This window comes from Spermophilus citellus (genome assembly GCF_964194105.1).
Source record: "Spermophilus citellus genome assembly, chromosome: 2".
In the NCBI taxonomy this organism is placed as follows: Eukaryota; Metazoa; Chordata; class Mammalia; order Rodentia; family Sciuridae; genus Spermophilus; species Spermophilus citellus.
Window position 1 is genome coordinate 134,391,231 of NC_138183.1, and position 16,637 is coordinate 134,407,867.

At 48.0% G+C, this 16,637-nt stretch overlaps 1 protein-coding gene across 8 annotated transcripts in view; it reads right to left on the bottom strand.

Annotated features, from left to right (window-relative positions):
* The window catches only part of PKNOX2 (PBX/knotted 1 homeobox 2), a 267,831-nt gene that overhangs the window by 217,253 nt on the left and 33,941 nt on the right, over positions 1-16,637 (bottom strand). For 4 of the 8 annotated variants that reach the window (XM_081261563.1, XM_081261557.1, XM_081261561.1 and 1 more), the window contains exon 2: positions 1,582-1,635. The exons of 3 other annotated variants lie outside the window; for them this stretch is intronic. The gene's annotated coding sequence lies outside the window, so the exon portion shown is untranslated. Of the gene's footprint in view, positions 1-1,581; positions 1,636-3,182; positions 3,334-16,637 lie in introns of those variants that run through there. One more of the 8 variants, XM_081261556.1, reaches the window with a different exon arrangement.

Sequence of the window (16,637 nt, forward strand, 5' to 3'; positions counted from 1 at the left end):
ATGCCACCACACCGGTCCAGCTTCCTTATTTGTGAGAAAGAGGTGGACAACCTCTTGCAAAGGTGAGTGAAATTCTCTTGCATAAAAAATATTCTATCAATTGATAACTATGATATTCCACCCACTCCCAGGTTGAAATCAGCCCCTAGACAAATGAGGCAAAGTTCATGCAAGGAAGACCCCAAGCTCTTCACTAGGATGGGCCTCTTTTCCAGCCCAAACAGCTGCACCGGCTCTGTTATTAGCCTGTGACTGGTGACTGACCAGGCAAGACATGGAAAGGACAGTGGAGGGAAGAGGGGAGGGAGGAGGGACCTTTGCTAATTCAGCCAGGCTTCTCTGTGCCCAAACCTAGCTGTGTTGTTGTTCTGCCAGCCAAAGAGAGCTCTTTTCTAGACCATACAGCAGAAATACATTCACAGAGAGCAAAGGAAAGAGCGGACATCCGCTGACACCTCAGGCATGCTGGCTTGTGCTGGGTTCCGTACGCCTGTTACCACACTCATTCCTCACACAACCTGGAAACAAGCTACTTGCAGCTGGATTTTACAGATAAGTAAGGCTTAGAGGAGTGAAACAACTGCCCAGTGTTTCTGTGGCCAAGAGCCAGTTAAGCTGAGGAGCCAAGATCTGAACTCAGCTCTTGGGGCTCTCATACCATGTTCTTTTCTCAGTCTCGTGTTGCCACCAGACTGCACAGGGTGAGAGCTGGCCTGGCAATTCCAGGACTGTTAACCACGGCCGCAGTGGGATAAAGAGACCAGGGAGGAGAGTGGAAGGGGGAGAGCTGGGGTGGGAAGGGGGCAAATGAGAGAGTGAAGAGAGAAGGTCTTAGAAATGGTTGCTCTTGAGGCTGGGGGTGTAGCTCAGTGGTGGAGAATATGTTTTGTTGCATGCACAAGGCCCTGGGTTCCATCTTTAGAATGGCAAAAATAACTAAATCAAGGGAAGGTTCCCCTTGGGAGGTACGTGTGCACACATACCTGTGTGTATGACTCCATGTCTGTGTGTGTGTGTGTGTGTTACTCTGTGCATGTGTGTGCCTGTGTTTATAACTTGCGTGATTCTGTGTGTACACATGTGAGTGTATGTATGTGCCGTGCATGTGCCTGTGTTGAGGGAAGGAAGAGGAGGAGGAGGAGGAGGAGGAGGAGGAGGAGGAGGAGGAGGAGGAGGCAGCGGCCTTGGCCTCCTGCTTCCTTCCACGCACACACACATCCTGGCCCTCTGAGCCTGAAGACGCCCCATGTGAACTCCGCGTGTGCTCAGCGGTGGGAGACCTCACCTATTAACTCTCCTCTAACAATGCCCCCCTGTTGCAGGCAGTTCAGATCAGCCTCGTGACACCAGCTGCACCGGCTCTGTTATTAGCCTGTGACTGGTGACTGACCCAGCAAGACATGGAAAGGACAGTGGAGGGAAGAGGGGAGGGAGGAGGGACCTTTGCTAATTGGGCCAGGCTTCTCTGTGCCCAAACCTCGCTGTGTTGTTGTTCTGCCAGCCAAAGAGAGCTCTGAGAGAGGTGCATTGCCCAGGCGTCACTCCTTTTTCAAAGGTGTCCAGAGCATGGGGAACACTCACCTTCCCATAAAAGCAACCCTCTGGAAGGAAATAACAGCAGTCCTGGCCACCAGCCTGGAAAGAAGTGGGGATAGGGACTCAAGGTAAGGAACGAGCTTTGTTCCCAGTCTTGCCAACTCCCCAACCAGGTTTCTCAGACCCCCTCCACCCACCAGGGTTGCCCCTGAGTTAATCTCTCCTTCTCCCCCTCGGGTGGAGACAAGAATGATTTATTTCATCTTACATGGTCTATGGTAAGATAAACAAGATCAGAGACTGGAGCTCTTGCCTAAGGTCAAGCAGCATGTCAGAAACAGACCCAAAAGCACAGCTCATCACCAGACTTACCCAATCCTTACCCAATCCTGACCACTCTCTATGACTCCCAAGTCCCCTGTACCACAGCTACCCTCAAGGATTTTTTTTCCCTAAACAGGACAAAAGGAAATAATCTTTAGAGGCCTGGACCCGACACATATTGGGCTCCACTTAGCCCTGGGAAGAAGAAAAAGAAACAATCATGCATCTTTCCAGTGGCATTATGATGCCTCCAAAGATCTTTAATTTTCATCCTCTGGTTTCCACCCTCCACTGGGACCCGCACTTCTAGCCAAGTGACCTTGGGCAAGTTACATCCATTATACAGATGACAAAAGCAAGGCTCCAAGAGATCTCAGGTCAGCTGAGTCACAGAACCACAGCAGACAGCCCTGCCTGTGGAGTCTCCTAAATCACAATCCAGCGCTCTGTGCACCACCCCCAGCTTTTCCTTGCTCAGTCTAGCCTTGATTAGAAAACCTGTGACTACAGCACTCACTCCCAGGACTGCCTTCCTGGAGGGAGGCAAAGCCTCCTCTAGGAGGGAACTGATATTTGGACAATCTGAGAGTCTCTGCACTCCTCCGGAAGACTAGGCCTTCCCCTTCCAGGACTTAGCAACTGCTGCCAAAACAAGAAGAGAGACCTTCCAACAAAAGTTTGTTTTCATGGAGATTTTATTTCCTTCTCAGAGGCTCTCTTGCCACAGATTTCTCTTTGTTGGAGCTTGCATTCAGAAGTCACCAGATACACAGTCCCTGACCCTGCTGGCCCTCAGGAATCTCTCCTCCCAGGCCCACAAGCTGCTGCTGGCTCCTCCACTCAAAAGGCCTTTTGAGCCACTCCAGAGAGAGGGGGCTCTTGGAGTGGACAGAAGCTTTGGTGGTTGAACCAGCTACATCAAGGTGGGGAGGCCAGAGAAGGGGGAGGGGAAGAGGGAAGGGAGGGGCATGTCTGAGTGCAAGCAAGGGGTGGGGAGGCCTAACTGCATCCCCTCTCCCTCAGGCAGAGGCTGTGGGAACTGGCTAGGGGCTCAGAGAGCAGAAGGCAGATCGCTGGGGCTGTCCCCAGAGCATGGCTCAACTTGCACAGAGACGGGGCCAATGCACCCAACACTCAAAGGGGATAAGATTTGTGTCAGGTGGACAAGCCTCTCCTTGTTGTCCTTTTAAGCATTAGCTGCCCTTCCGGTACACAGATCAGAAATTTTTCCCTGGCTTGGCTGACAAGGCTAATGCTTGCTACATGAACACCCCAATAGGTGTATTGAAAAGAGAGGGAGGGCCAGATGCAGAGGCACACACCTGCAATCCCAGCTACTCGGAAGGCTGAGGCAGGAGGATCACAGGTTTGAGGCCAGCCTGGACAATTCAGTGAGTCCCTATCTCCAAATAAAATAAAAAGGATTGGCTGTAGCTCAATGGTAGAGCACTTGGTTAGCATGGGCAAGGTCCTGGGTTCTATCGCCAGCACTGCAAAACAGAAAGAAAATATAAGAGGGAAAGAGCAAGAAGAGGGATTACTCTGAGGAATATATTATTAGTGGTGAATTGATAGGTTCAAGTGGTACGCAGGTGGTCTTTGGAGGTGGCAGTGTGTGAAGGTCACCCTGCTTCCAATTTCTCCTGGAAGCCACCCTCCCACAGGCAGGTCCTGACACAGGATGGCATCATAGCATGGATGTTATGGTTTGGCAGAACTGGGTTTGAATCTCCTTCCTGCAAGCTGCTAGCTGAGTGATTGACAGTGTCTTTGGGTCTCATCTGCTCAGATGGGGGTAACACCATCTCCAGGTTGGCTTGAGGAAGTAAGAAAACAGACACCAAAAGCCAAAAGGGGGTCAGGGACTTAGTGGGTGCTCAATTCTCCCGGCACACCCTTTAGTGTTCAGAGTCACCCCATAAGCAGGCAAAATGGTGAGACTAGAGCCAAGTAATGTCCACAGTCTGGTGTCTGGAGCAGACATGAGACCAGGATGCCCCAAAAGGGGCAGGGAGGGGTGGAAGGCGTGGAGAAGCCTGGGGTTCATATGTGAAGGGAAGCCACAAAGGATGACAGCGTTTTGAAGAAGAGAGAGAATGAAATGAAATGAAATTTCAGTTGTGCCAGATTTGAAAGACTGGCACAACTCTGAGGGGCACTCTCGGGGCAAAGAGGCAGGGAAGAGATGATAACTTCACACAATTTTCTGGCTAGACTAGGCATTCAGGGAAAACTTTCCTATTTCATCTTTGACCCAAAGATCTGTGGGAGGGAGCCCTGGGCCTGACTGTGGTGCGAGAGGAGGAGAAACAGAATCTATTGAAGTCTACTTTCCAGATTAACTGAGGCCAACTCATACGCAATCAATTGAAGTCAACTTTCTAGGTTAATTTGGGCCAAGTTCTCAGTCTAGACTATTAATTATCCACCTACCTACAAAATCTCCATCACAGAAATAGACAGGGCCCTGGGAGGAACTGGGAAGGCCACCGGGCTTGTCACAGCTATAGACCAGTTGAGAGAACCTTCAGCTTGGAGGTGGACCAGGCAGGTCATGCTTTGTCTGCACATGTGCTGCCCATTAGCCCAGGGATATAAGGGCTGGTGGTGATGTTCCCAAGCTCCCCTCTCTCCCTAACACTATATAGTGGGATCCCTGACAACTCTGAACTCTGATTGACACTTTAGGAACAATTGTCTATCCTCCTGACTATTCATCAACCTGCAAGAGCCAAGCCAAGTGCAGTCACACCTGGATGAGGAGGGGGTGCAAGAGAACCAGGAAAACTCCTGCAGGACACCCTGCCTGGAGATTCCAGGATCTCAAACCCATGATTACAGCTTCAGAAAGAACACTCTCCCCTTGCCTCCTTCAGCACACACGAGACTGGCTCTGTGTCTCTGAACTGATCTCCTGCCTAACCAGCTGCAAAGGAGGTCTTTCAAAGGAAGGCTGAGGAATCTCTCCTGGGCCCAGGGGAAGCTGTGAGTCTGTATTGTGAAGCAATTTCAGACAGTCTCCTCTTGCTTTCAAATGTACTTAATCAACACGAATAGGATTGTGAGGGCTGGAGCTCCTACAGGTAAAGCTAACGGAGAAGAATAATGCTCATAAATCATTTAGCATGCAATCCAAACAGGGTGCACTTTTTTTTTTCTTAAAGGAAAAGGCAATGCCAAAGACCTAGAAGCATATAGGAAACTGAATACACAGTGACTTGTCCCCACATGTAGAGATTTCCAAGCAGGGCAGGGCAGTCCGTCCATATTAGTTCCATCTGCAATCGGACCCTCCATATGGATTCTGCAGCTCACATCTCCAAACTCAGATCAGCAGAGGGGTCAGCAATGTGGAAGGACAGCTGATAAGAACAGCTGCCTTCTACCTACTCCTTAGGCCCAAACCAGGGACTGGCGTCTCTCCTGAGCAGCTGACTCCACCCAGGAGCAGCTGGGCCAGAGTGGGGAGCTGCAGAAGGCAGCAGAGGCCCCGAAAACCCAGGTTGATTTCTTCCAGGGCTCAGCTCAGAGTGAGCTTCCCTGATAGAATAACGTCCACTCCCAGCCATGCTCTTCCACCTCAAGCTGCTATTTCCCCTTCAAAGCAATTATTAGTACTTGGCATTATATTACACAGACATTTACTATGCATCTCCCCTGCCGGGATGCAAGATTCATGAGGGCTGAATATTTATGTGTGTGGTTGACAGTTATGTCCCCAGATCCTGGAACAGCACTTGACACATAGTAGGCATGCAAAAAATAATTCTTGAATGTATGAATGAATGAATGAACAAATAAATCAAAATAAGCCCTTCCCTCTTATCCCAGGAACAGCCATATGGAAAACCTCTTGTCTACTCCAAAGTAGAAAGATGCAGTCAAGAGCTTGAAGTCTATTGTTGGTCTCTGATTCTGTCATTTTGACCCAGAATAAATTAGTCCTGCTTATGAACCTCACCTTCTCCATTTGCAGAATCTGTCAACTAACGCTTACTGTACCGTACCGGGCTAGGCACCTAACTGATGAACACTCTCATTTATTCCTCACCATGATCTTGGGAGATAGATACTGTTATCCCCAGCTCACAGTAGGGAAACTGAGACACAGAAATATAAAGTAACTCACCCAAACTTGCACACTGTGGAAGTGACCAGGTTTTTTAACCCAGGCCATCAGATCCTTCTATAGCTACCATTTTCCTGAGTATAGGATTTATCATCCCAGAAGAAAATTCAAGCTGTGCCCAGGAATTTGGAGACCCTGAACTCTGCATTTTTCTAAAAGTAGGAGGTAGGGATAGTTAGGGAGACCAACTTGTTCTGGCTTGTCTAGGACTTTTCAGGCCTTAGCAGTAAATTCTTCTGTCCCAGGAAAATCCTCCATCCCAGACAAACAGAAGCAGTTTATCACCCTAAGTGAGACACAGCCAAAGACCACAGGGTTTCCTTGGAGAATCCTATCCTGCACATCTTCCCACAGGTGGTTAGGGATGGCCTGCTGGGTCTGCGCCATGTGACACACAGGTCCCAGCCCACACGGGTGCAGAGGGAAAGCCAGGAGCCTGTGAGGCATCATTACCTTCCTGTGCCCTAAATGCAAACTTTGGCCTGGGAACAGCATGGGCTCCTCCTTAAAGGGCAAGATAACTTCCCTAGAGGAAGGAGAGCAGATTCCTGAAATTCCAGTCAATGTGGCTTTGGTTTTAGCCAGACCCCCTCTGACCCAAAAAACAAAATTCAGGACTGCCAATAAGTTACTAAGAAGTTCCACAGGGCCCCGTTGCATCTCTAGAATTCTCCTTCTGTATGAGAAGCTGTCCCTCCATTCTCTGGCCAGGCGAGCAGAACCTTCACCACGTATCTTCATTCTCCTGCACCCACCCAGGGTCCATGCCCTCCTGCCCCGCGTTCATTGTGTCCGGGTCCCCACCATCGCCTTGCTTCACTGCAAGTGATGGTCAGCGTCCACACTGAGGATGGTTCTTTTCCTGGCCAAGGTTAGAATAAGAGCAATAATGGCCCAGCAGAGATCATGCAGAGGTGAGAGTAAGGGCAAGGAATGACACTAGGTTGGTGTGAGGGTTGCATAGGACATCCTCCCTCCACCTTCAAGATTTCTTTTTTCAGGGCCTTCCAGGGGAAGCCCTTTTGCCCCCTTGCTCATTCAGTTATCCCCCACAAAGATTACCATGACCCATGTCTTTTGTCCAGAGATACAGGAACCCTCAGCCCACGGCTCTGTTCCTCCATCCTCCAGCCCCTCTCGCTCCTCAATGAGGTTTTGGGCATGTTGCTCTATGAATACTTCTTGATGGTTTCAGTCGAGTGTTTTCAGTGTCCCTTGGTTCTGTGTCTCCTGAGTTTTCGTTATTTCCTTCCTCTCTTCCTCAGCATGCTATGTCTTCAAACTCCTTCTCCTTTCCTCCTGCCCCAGAAGCAGAACTCCCCTCCTCCTTCTCAAGGTTGACCCCTGCTGGACGCCAACCTGACATCTTATGGTACCATCAGTTGTGTATCTTCAATGTCTCCTACTCAGGCTACCCACCTGGATCTACAACAGTCTCCCTGGACCCACAGGCCTCACTTGCTCCAAAGGCGGAATCCCACCTGTGACACCTGCTGACCTATGTATTTCAGAGACTCAGTTTCTTCATCTGTCAAGTGGATGTAACAGCTCCTGCCCAGCCTCCCTGAAACTTTGGAAAGATTCGGTAACAAAATAGACCTTAACTACTTTATAAGTAATAATATGAATGTACAGAATTATTTAATTCTTAAATCATATGCTTAGCCCTCTGGAACTATATCCCTTTCATCACCCCTTTCCTTCCCGTTTACCACCAAACTATTGATTTGCTATTTTTTGTTTTGTTTTATTATTGATGTTATTTTATTCATACAAGCATGTTTTTTTCCCAGTGCCAGAGTCTGATCCAGGGACTCCTGCATGCACAGGCAGAAGCTATGCCCCCCAGCTCCCCCAAGACTTTTGAAAGATTGAATTGTGCTCACAGCTATCACCTCCTCATGTCTCATTCTCTCCTGACCCCCTGAAATCTGGCTGATCCCACAACTGCAGCGACATTGCTCTGAGGTGGCTGAGCACTCCTGTTCACCTATGGAATGGCTGTTTCTCAGTTGTAGCCCTCCTTAACTCAACCGTCCAAAGAATGCGTTACTTGCCTCCTCTTCCCCCTTAACTGCTTACCTTTCAGTCTTCACTGTTTCTATTAATGGTGTCACTTCTCTTCCAACCATCCAAGCTGTATAAACCTGACTGATTTCTCCCTCACCACCCCTTCTACCTTGCGCCTTCTCCCCGAACTAGCCCAGACTCAACACATTCCCACAGAGGCACATATTAAGTCCCAACCAGTCAAACTCTTACAGATGTCTTCCATATTTGCATTCTTTTTCCCCACTTGTTAAGTTCTTCATTATGTTTTACTCCTAATCATAGTAGTCTCTCAAATCATTCCTCTCTTCTCTGATCTACCCCACACATCTTGTCAGCAAGATCCTTCTAATGCATAGTTGCAAAGTCTTCTCTTACTACCTTTTACATTAAAAACACACAAACAACAACAAAAAAAAAATGTATGGCTCCTCCAGGCCTATAGAATAAAGTACAAATTCCTAAACCTGATGTGGGGAACTTCCACGATAAGTCCACAATCCAACTTTCCAGCCTCAATTACAATCTACCTCTGTGATGACCCCAGAGTCTCAAGAAATTAGAGTATTTCATGTTCCCAAACTATGCTATATACTTACCTGGCTCAGGACCTTTGCATATACCAATTATCTTTTGGAATGCCTTACACTGATTCTTATGAAAACCCTATTCCTCCTTCAAACTCAGCTCAAAAGTCATCTTATCCATTAAGCATTTCCTGGTCACCCCAGAGAATGACAATATTTTGTTGTCCAAACTCACAGCACATCATCCATGATAGTTTTCAGCTTTGCACTACAGCTACTTACTTCCTTGCCTTATCTTTTATATTGGACCTACTCATTACTGAATTACATCTTGCACATTTTAAAATCCATAGCAATTGTGCAATAAATATTCGTTGAATGCAAAATTGAATGACTGAATTAAATCTCTCCAGAAGATTCTAATTCAAGCCCCACAGGTGGGCTTGCTCACTTGTTGTTGACAACCAGCTCATCGCCCCCGTCCAGGAGTGATTTGACCACACACATCCATCCCCACCTCTTGCCCACCTCCCATTCACCCCTCACAATCTCTTCTGCTCTGACCTGCCACCAAATCCTCTCTCCTCAGGCTGCCCTTGGCTTTGGTAGCCACAAAGTCGAGGGATATTCTTTCAGTCCTTCTCATCCTGGATATTTTGTTCTTGTTGCATCTGACCCTACCCAATCACAGAGCATTCTACACCTTTGGTTCAGGGATGTCCCCCTTTCCAGATTGTTCTCCTAACTCTCTTTGCTTTTGTGGTTTCTCATCTTCATCCCTTAAATGTATGTTCCTCAACATTCTGCCTTTGCCCACCACTCTTCTCCCTCTACACACTCTCCCTGGGTGACCTCGTACACCCTCGTGGTTTCCATCCCCATTCTGGGCTACTGGCCACCACATTTCCACCTCCAACCTTGTTCTCTAGTGGGTGTGTTCAATTTCCTAATAGATATCTTTGACTACATGTACCATAGATACTGGAACTCAACATGGAAAGAAGCAAGCAAGAGAGAGTAAGGGAGGGATCAACCCCTAAGTAGACCTGTCCCTATCATAGTTTTCAACTACCATCCACCCAGTACATAAGGTTTAACCTTGGAGTCCTTCCTCCCTGTTACCCTCTTACATCTAGATTATTCCTCTCACCCCACCTGAAGATTTGTCCTTCTAACCAGTTATCTTATATATATATATATATAAAGTGGGTCTCACTCCTACCCCCACCCCAGCCTGGAGGCCCCCACCATTTCTCGCCTGCAATGTAGCAACAGGTTTTAATCGGCTTCCTGTATCTGCTCTGACCCACGTGAATCCGCCCTTCTCAATATTGCCAATGTGATCTTTCTTAAACACAATCTGTCCAAGTCCCTCACCAGCCTAAAATCCCTTAATATTAACAATGGCTACAGTTTATTGAGCGCTCTCCTGGTTCCAAGACTGCTCTTAGCACTTCACGCTTATTAGCTCATTCAGTCCTCACAACACCTCAGTGAGGTAAACACTATTATTTTACCCTTTCTGCACATTAGGTAATTGAGGCACCAAGAGATTAAGTCATTCACCCGAGGTCACACAGCTAGCAAGTGGCAGAGCAGGGCACCTGGCTCAAGAGCCTGCTACTCGGCTGCTCTTTCTTGCTGTCTCAAGGGCTCCCCATCAGCTACATGAGAGGGCTAGGCACTCCAGGCTCTCCATGATGCCTGCTGCTCCACTCCTCTTCTGCTACTCCCTGGTCCATGTCGTTTGCTCCAGAACCCTGACCTCCATACTCTTCACATTCTCTTTGTCATGCATCCACCCCTTCATGCAAGATAATCTCTCTGGCCAGAAGTAGCGGTGAACACCTGTAATTCCAGCAACTCAGGAAGCTGGGGCAGGAGAATGGCAAGTTTGAAACCAGCCTCAGTAATTTAAGGAGGCCCTAAGCAACTTAGCAAGACTCTGTCTCAAAATAAAAAACAAAAAAGATGGGTATGTAGGTCAGTGGAAAAGTTCTGTGGGTTTAATCCCCCCGCCAAAAAAAATTTTTAAATAAAAAAAAAAAAGATCTCTCTACTTAATACCCTTTCCTACACTTCGGACTAACTACCTTCTACTCAAGTCAACTTATATGTCAAAAGAGGTGGCTCCTTGCAACCTCCCCAGGAGCCACCAGTCTGATCCGAGTGTTCTTTTATGATATACCCATAGCTCCTGCCCTGAAGTTGCCTTCTTGTTACCCCTCTAGACTGAAGACTCTCCAAGGGGGGACTTTGCCTTATGTCTTACTCATCCCGTACCTGCAGAGTATAGCACTGTGCCTAGAACATGGTAGATGCTTCACAAATGTGTGCTGAGCTAGACAGAGCTCAGGCTGCCTCTGTTAGCTCTATCTGGACCTGCCAAGGTCCTGACTATAGTCATTCTAGACCACCCCAGTGCACAGCCATCTCTTTCTTCCCGGAATTCCCTCAACACAAGGAATCTGCCACTCATTTAATAATTAATTAAACTTACTCCGTTGTGCAACATCTCCTGCATTGTAATCTTCATTATTATTTAACTTTTGTATTATTACTTTTCTTTTCACAAACTGCTTCCCCAATTAGAGGATAAACTCTTTGAAGATGGAAGGTAGGGGTTAGGTTTCAATTGCACTTTTATTTTCCTAAGTGCCTTGTACATCTTAAGTGCTCGATAAATGTATAGTGATTCGATTTTATGCAGTGTGGGGAAGCCGAGGTTGGGCTGTAGTGCATGTGTTGGGGCGTAGTGTGGGATGAGAGAGGAAGGAAGACAATCAGATTCAAAATAAGGGCTGGTTAGAGAGTAAAGCATTTGGGGCTCAAAGGGACGTAATCTAGGCTCTGCTCATCCTATCTACCCTCCTCCCCCAGTGAGAGACTCCCTGATGGCTTTAAAATGAATTGTTACTTGGATATAATAAAATATAAAATTACAATTCTGGATTCAGAAAAGGATCACAATGTTTGCCTAAAAGTCAAAAATATCACTCTGTGTCCTCTATCAAGTCATCTGGACCAGGGCATGGCATGTAGCTCAATGGTAGAGCAGTTGTCTAGTATGTACAAGGCCCTGGGTTCAGTTCCCAGTACAAAAAACAACCAAAAAAAAAAAAAAGAAAGAAAGAAAGAAGAAAAAGAAACCACCTGCCTGGCCTGCTAGACACTAGAGATTGCACTGCACAAAGACCATGTGGAGGAGAGAGAGTCCAGGCTCAGACTGTACCCTCGAAGGGCTCCCCTCCCAATCCTCCCTGGAAAGGACTCCATTCCTAACAACATGGTTTCATCAAAAATAAAAAACATCCAGTCCTACTGTGTTCTGGGCACATAATGGGATAGAAAGACAGAATGAATGCAAAAATAAACACAAGGACTTCAAACCTTAAAACGTATTCATAATAAAATATGTATTGAGCATTTTTTAGCTTGTTCCTTTTTAGAAGCAGCATGTCATGAAGGTGCCATTAACATGTAATTGGCAGACTCTGTGCCATGCACCACTCTGGCTTCTGGGAATAGGGGAGCACACAGAACAACCCCTACCAAGGATTAGCAAGCACCAGGCACCAGGCACCCTGGGGGATACAGGAAAGATCAAAGATATGGTCACTGTCTTCCAGGAGCAGACCAGTCTAGGTTTGGAGACAGGTACTTTATGCAAAAAAGCATACATTATTGTCATTGCTGCTGTTATTAGAGGTGATAGCCAATCACACCAGTCTACAATGAGCACTGAGCAGAGGTATACACTGGGAGCTCAGGACAGGGTTAAAAGAGATTCAGCCAGGCAATCCTGGAGGAGTCAGGGTTTAGGGGTCGGTGTGGAGTGTTGCAAGTGGAGAAAAGGAGATGGCAGAGGAAGAAGGCCAGTGACAGAGTCCAAGGAGGTTTCCTGGAGCTTGCAGAGCTCTCTAACCAGGAGTCAGGCCAGTTCACAATCTAAGTGGAAGAGATTTGACAGGAAAGGACCAAGAAAAGTCGGGTGCCTTTAAGTCATAGAAGCTTAAAGGAGAGGTCTAAAATCAGGACAGTCAACCTTCCAGTAACTTCCATTGATAAAACCTGGAAAGTCTCAGGCAAACTGGGACGAGTTAGACAACCTATTACTGGAATCCAGTGGTAGCTTGAGTTGAAGGCCAGCAACCTCTTCCTCCGTGAACACATTACAGATTACATCCATCAGTCACATGCTCCTCACAGTGTGGCTCACAGACCACCAGCATCAACATCACTAGGACAAATACAGAACCTCTGCCCTGCTCCCAGAACCTATGAGTCACCCTGAACAGAGGAACAGCAGAAGTCTGTCCTGCTCCCTACTCAGATGTAAAGGTGAAGCACTAGTTTGGAGAAATGAAGCTTAGAAAGAAAAGGGCTTGTTTAAGATCACCCCAGGGTTAACACAGAAATTCTGCAGTCCTGAGTTTTTTTATTGCTTCAGGGGACAGGGCACACATGACACACACTAGTCAGCCACACAATAAATGAAACTGAAGAGTTTGCTGACCCAAGACATGCACACTGCAGGTTCATTAGCTTGACCATGCTCCTGAGAATCCCGGAGGGGCTGGCATGGGAGTTTGTGATTTGAAACTGTGTACCTCTTTGAATGACTGAGAGGGGAAGAATGTCCTCTGAGTGGTGAGAGAAAACTGAGGCCTCACAGTCCAGTCCCTACAGAATATTCGACAAGCTCTGCCCACCTCCTGGTCTCCACTGTCTTCAGGATTTCCCAAAGGGCCAAGGCAGTCAGAGAGGAAAGTGTCCTAAGGAGTGGGGACCACGAGCCACCTGCATTTAGCCTGATAAGACAAGTTAAATAAATATTTAGAGACGAGAGGCGTAGTGCAATTCCCAGACCCTCTACCTTTTGGCCAGGACTGGGGATTTTCTGAGCAGTATATTCAGACAGACTAGAGCCACGGTTACCAGATACCAGAGCATTCCAGCGAGGACTTGAAATGAAGAGCACATAAGGAAAAATTTACCACAGTGAAATTCCATTACGAGGGCCATATATTTAGGGACTGCAAATATTTTACCTCATAATGAAAGGGTTTTTTAACTCCAAAAACACCTGGCAGCTGGAAGTGGGAAAGGGAGTAGGGAGAGAAATTGCCCATCTCTAAAAACGGAAAATAAAATTTTTGAAACATTTCTGTTTAAATAGCATCATTGAAAGAAGCTTTAAAAAAAGAAAAAAAAGCTCTGCAGATATAGACATGGGGATGAGGTGTCTGCCCCAGGGGACTCTCTGCCACCCCTGCACCCTAAGAGCCCTACCTCATTTTTCTCGTGCACCCCTGAAGGCTACAGTGGAAGAGTAGTCTTGGTGTCCCCTAGGAACGTCTGAGCATGCTCTTGCTGGACCGATTGAGGCCCTCCCTGTGGAGTGTGGGTGGATAAAGAGGTGACCAGGAACCTCTGTTCTGAGGTATGGACCTCTCTCTCCACAGTGCACCTGCAGGTTGCTCAGGACTTTGGGGGATAAACACTCTCCCATGTGGCACTGCAGATACCTCATCCATGGAGGGAATGGCATTGAGAAGAAAAGTAAGGTGCAGAAATGGGGACCAGAGGCCAGAAACCAACCTCCACCAGCCAGCATTTAACATTTCCCCAGGACCCACAGATATCAGGGCTAAGGCTCCGGCCTCCAGAATGTCTAGGGCGAGATGGGGGTCTCTCTCAGGGATGCCATTCAGGCCCTGTCTTTTGGGGTGGGGGGAAGCCAAAGAAAAACATGTATTTATAACATGAACTTCCCTCCTCTCCTTTCCCTCGGCTAACTGATTAATTAAATGAATACAAAGGCGGTCTTGTTGGGAGCCCCAGCCGCAGGACCCTCTGTGTTTTCTTTAAGCCGGCCTAGCAAACAGGAAACAAAAGGCTTAATTCTGTCTGGTTTCATGAAGGGGGCTGTATGTCACAGCCAGAGGCTGGGGCTCCGCCAGACCCTGCAGAGCAGCCACAAGGCAGCTCACGACCCCCACCCCCCCAGCTGAGCCCACCACCCCCAAAACACACACTCTTCCCCAGCCCTGGGCTCAGGCTAATCTAGCCCAGCTCCTGGGGGAAATGCCTACGCAGCAGGAGAAACTGAAAGGGAGCCGGGAGTGCCCAAGACTAGGCTCTGGAAGCAAAGCTGTAAAGGAAGTGAGGTTGAGGAATTTGGTCCCTATGGCCATTAATAACCGGAGAGAGGCAAGGGGCTAAGTCTGGGACTTTGCTGATGGTGTAAGATGAAAAATAACCATTTTCCAGCTGTCGCACTTCCTCCTCCCAGTGAATCTGTCAGATGGGCTTTAGCTTGGCAGCCACACAGGTGGCACCGTCTCACTCTCACAGGTGGAAACTGCAACTCGGAGAAGGGCAGAGACAGCAAATCACGTGACACCAGGGTGTCTTCCTCACCTGTCCTTGTATTCTCCCCCAACCCCCAGGGCTTTGTCTTCTCTTCTGTGGCCCTTTCTTATAACCCTTTCCTCGGCTCTTCTGGGAATTCCCAGGATAGGGGAGTCAGGGGTGGGGGGCTGCTCTTTTTTGCCCCCACCAATATCTGGGAAAGACTTCAGCTACTGGATGTAGCCTCAGAGGGGCACAGAAGTTTCCCAAGAGCTTCTCGGGCCAAATGCTCTCTGTGGCCATAAGGAGGGTCCTTCACTCCAGTGTCCCTAGAATGTAGGAAGTTACAGGGAAGACCTTACTTCCTCCTCTGGAATAGAAGGAACATCTGCCCCAACTAAGCTCTCACACCAGAATAGGTTTGTGGAGACCAGGGCTTTGGGACACCAGTGAGATCTTTAGAAAGAGGAATGGCATCAGAGAGAAAGGGACCAAGCACCCTGGCTGTCCGCCTCTTAGGACAGTGGTATAGACTTAATCCAGAGCCCAGGGAAGCTCTCTACTTCAAAGACTCACAATTCATCCAACAAAACGTTACTGAGTTTCTAGATGGGCCCATGTTGCAGGCTATAGGGGGTCGTCCACATATGAAAGAGATAAATGCCCTGCCCACAAGGAAAGAACATTCTAGAGGGGTTTCCCTGTGGAAGAGAGGCAAGGGAGAGAGCAAGCAAACAAATGCCCTCCCTGTCTGGGTCTTTCGTTCATTTGCTCATCAGTTCCTTAACAAGGGCACAGGGGATGCAGTGACCATCAGCCCAGATTCTGACCTTCACTTTGTGGAGCATGTCTAATGGGAAAGCCAGACATTAAACTCCAAATCACACACACAAAAACATATGACTGCAAACTGTGGTGGCCTCAGTGAAGAAGAAACACAGGGTATGAAAGATACTCTGGCTTCCATATAAAGAAGAGTCCAAGGGCAAGAGGAAAAGCCAGGAAGCCACCTGGAGACACTGGAGTGGTCCAGTCATATAGAGAGAGGTGGGCTAAGGGGTGGCCCAGGAATGGAGATAGTCAACATCAGATTTACCTTATATTGTAGGTCCATTTGAATAAGACAAAATTGGGCTACGTGGAAATGAGAAGTCAAAGTCAAGGATGAGGCCCAGGTTCTTAGCTCCAGCAACTTATGAATTTGCTGCTCTTTGGTGAGATGGGGCAGCTGGAGGAGGCCCAGAATAAGGGGAGCAGAGAGAAGAGCAAGCAGCCTGGTCCTTTCTGTCCTTCCCCTGCCTCCAGTCCTTGAAAGGGAATCTCCATTCATACCTTTCCTGGTGTCCTCATGTGACTAACAGCTATGACAGTAGAGAACAAAATACCTTGGCAGTGGGGTGCTCTGGCCCCTGCCCCAGTTACCATGTTGGAGACAGGAAACCAGCAGCCAGGTCTGATGTACACTGTATGGCTGTATAAAGTGCCCTCAACACACACAGCCCTAAGAAGCCACTAGCGTCGTTTTATAGAGGGGAAGGTTGAGTCACAGAGGAGCTGAGCCACCTGCTCAGGCTCTCACAGCCAGGGGTGCTGATATGGAGCATGAAACTCGGGTTGTCTGGTCTCAAGCCAGGGTTTGTTCCATAGCTGGATGTTGCTTCTGTATTATTCAGTCCATAGAGTAGCCAGGAGGGGCCCAGGAAATCTTAGACAGCCAA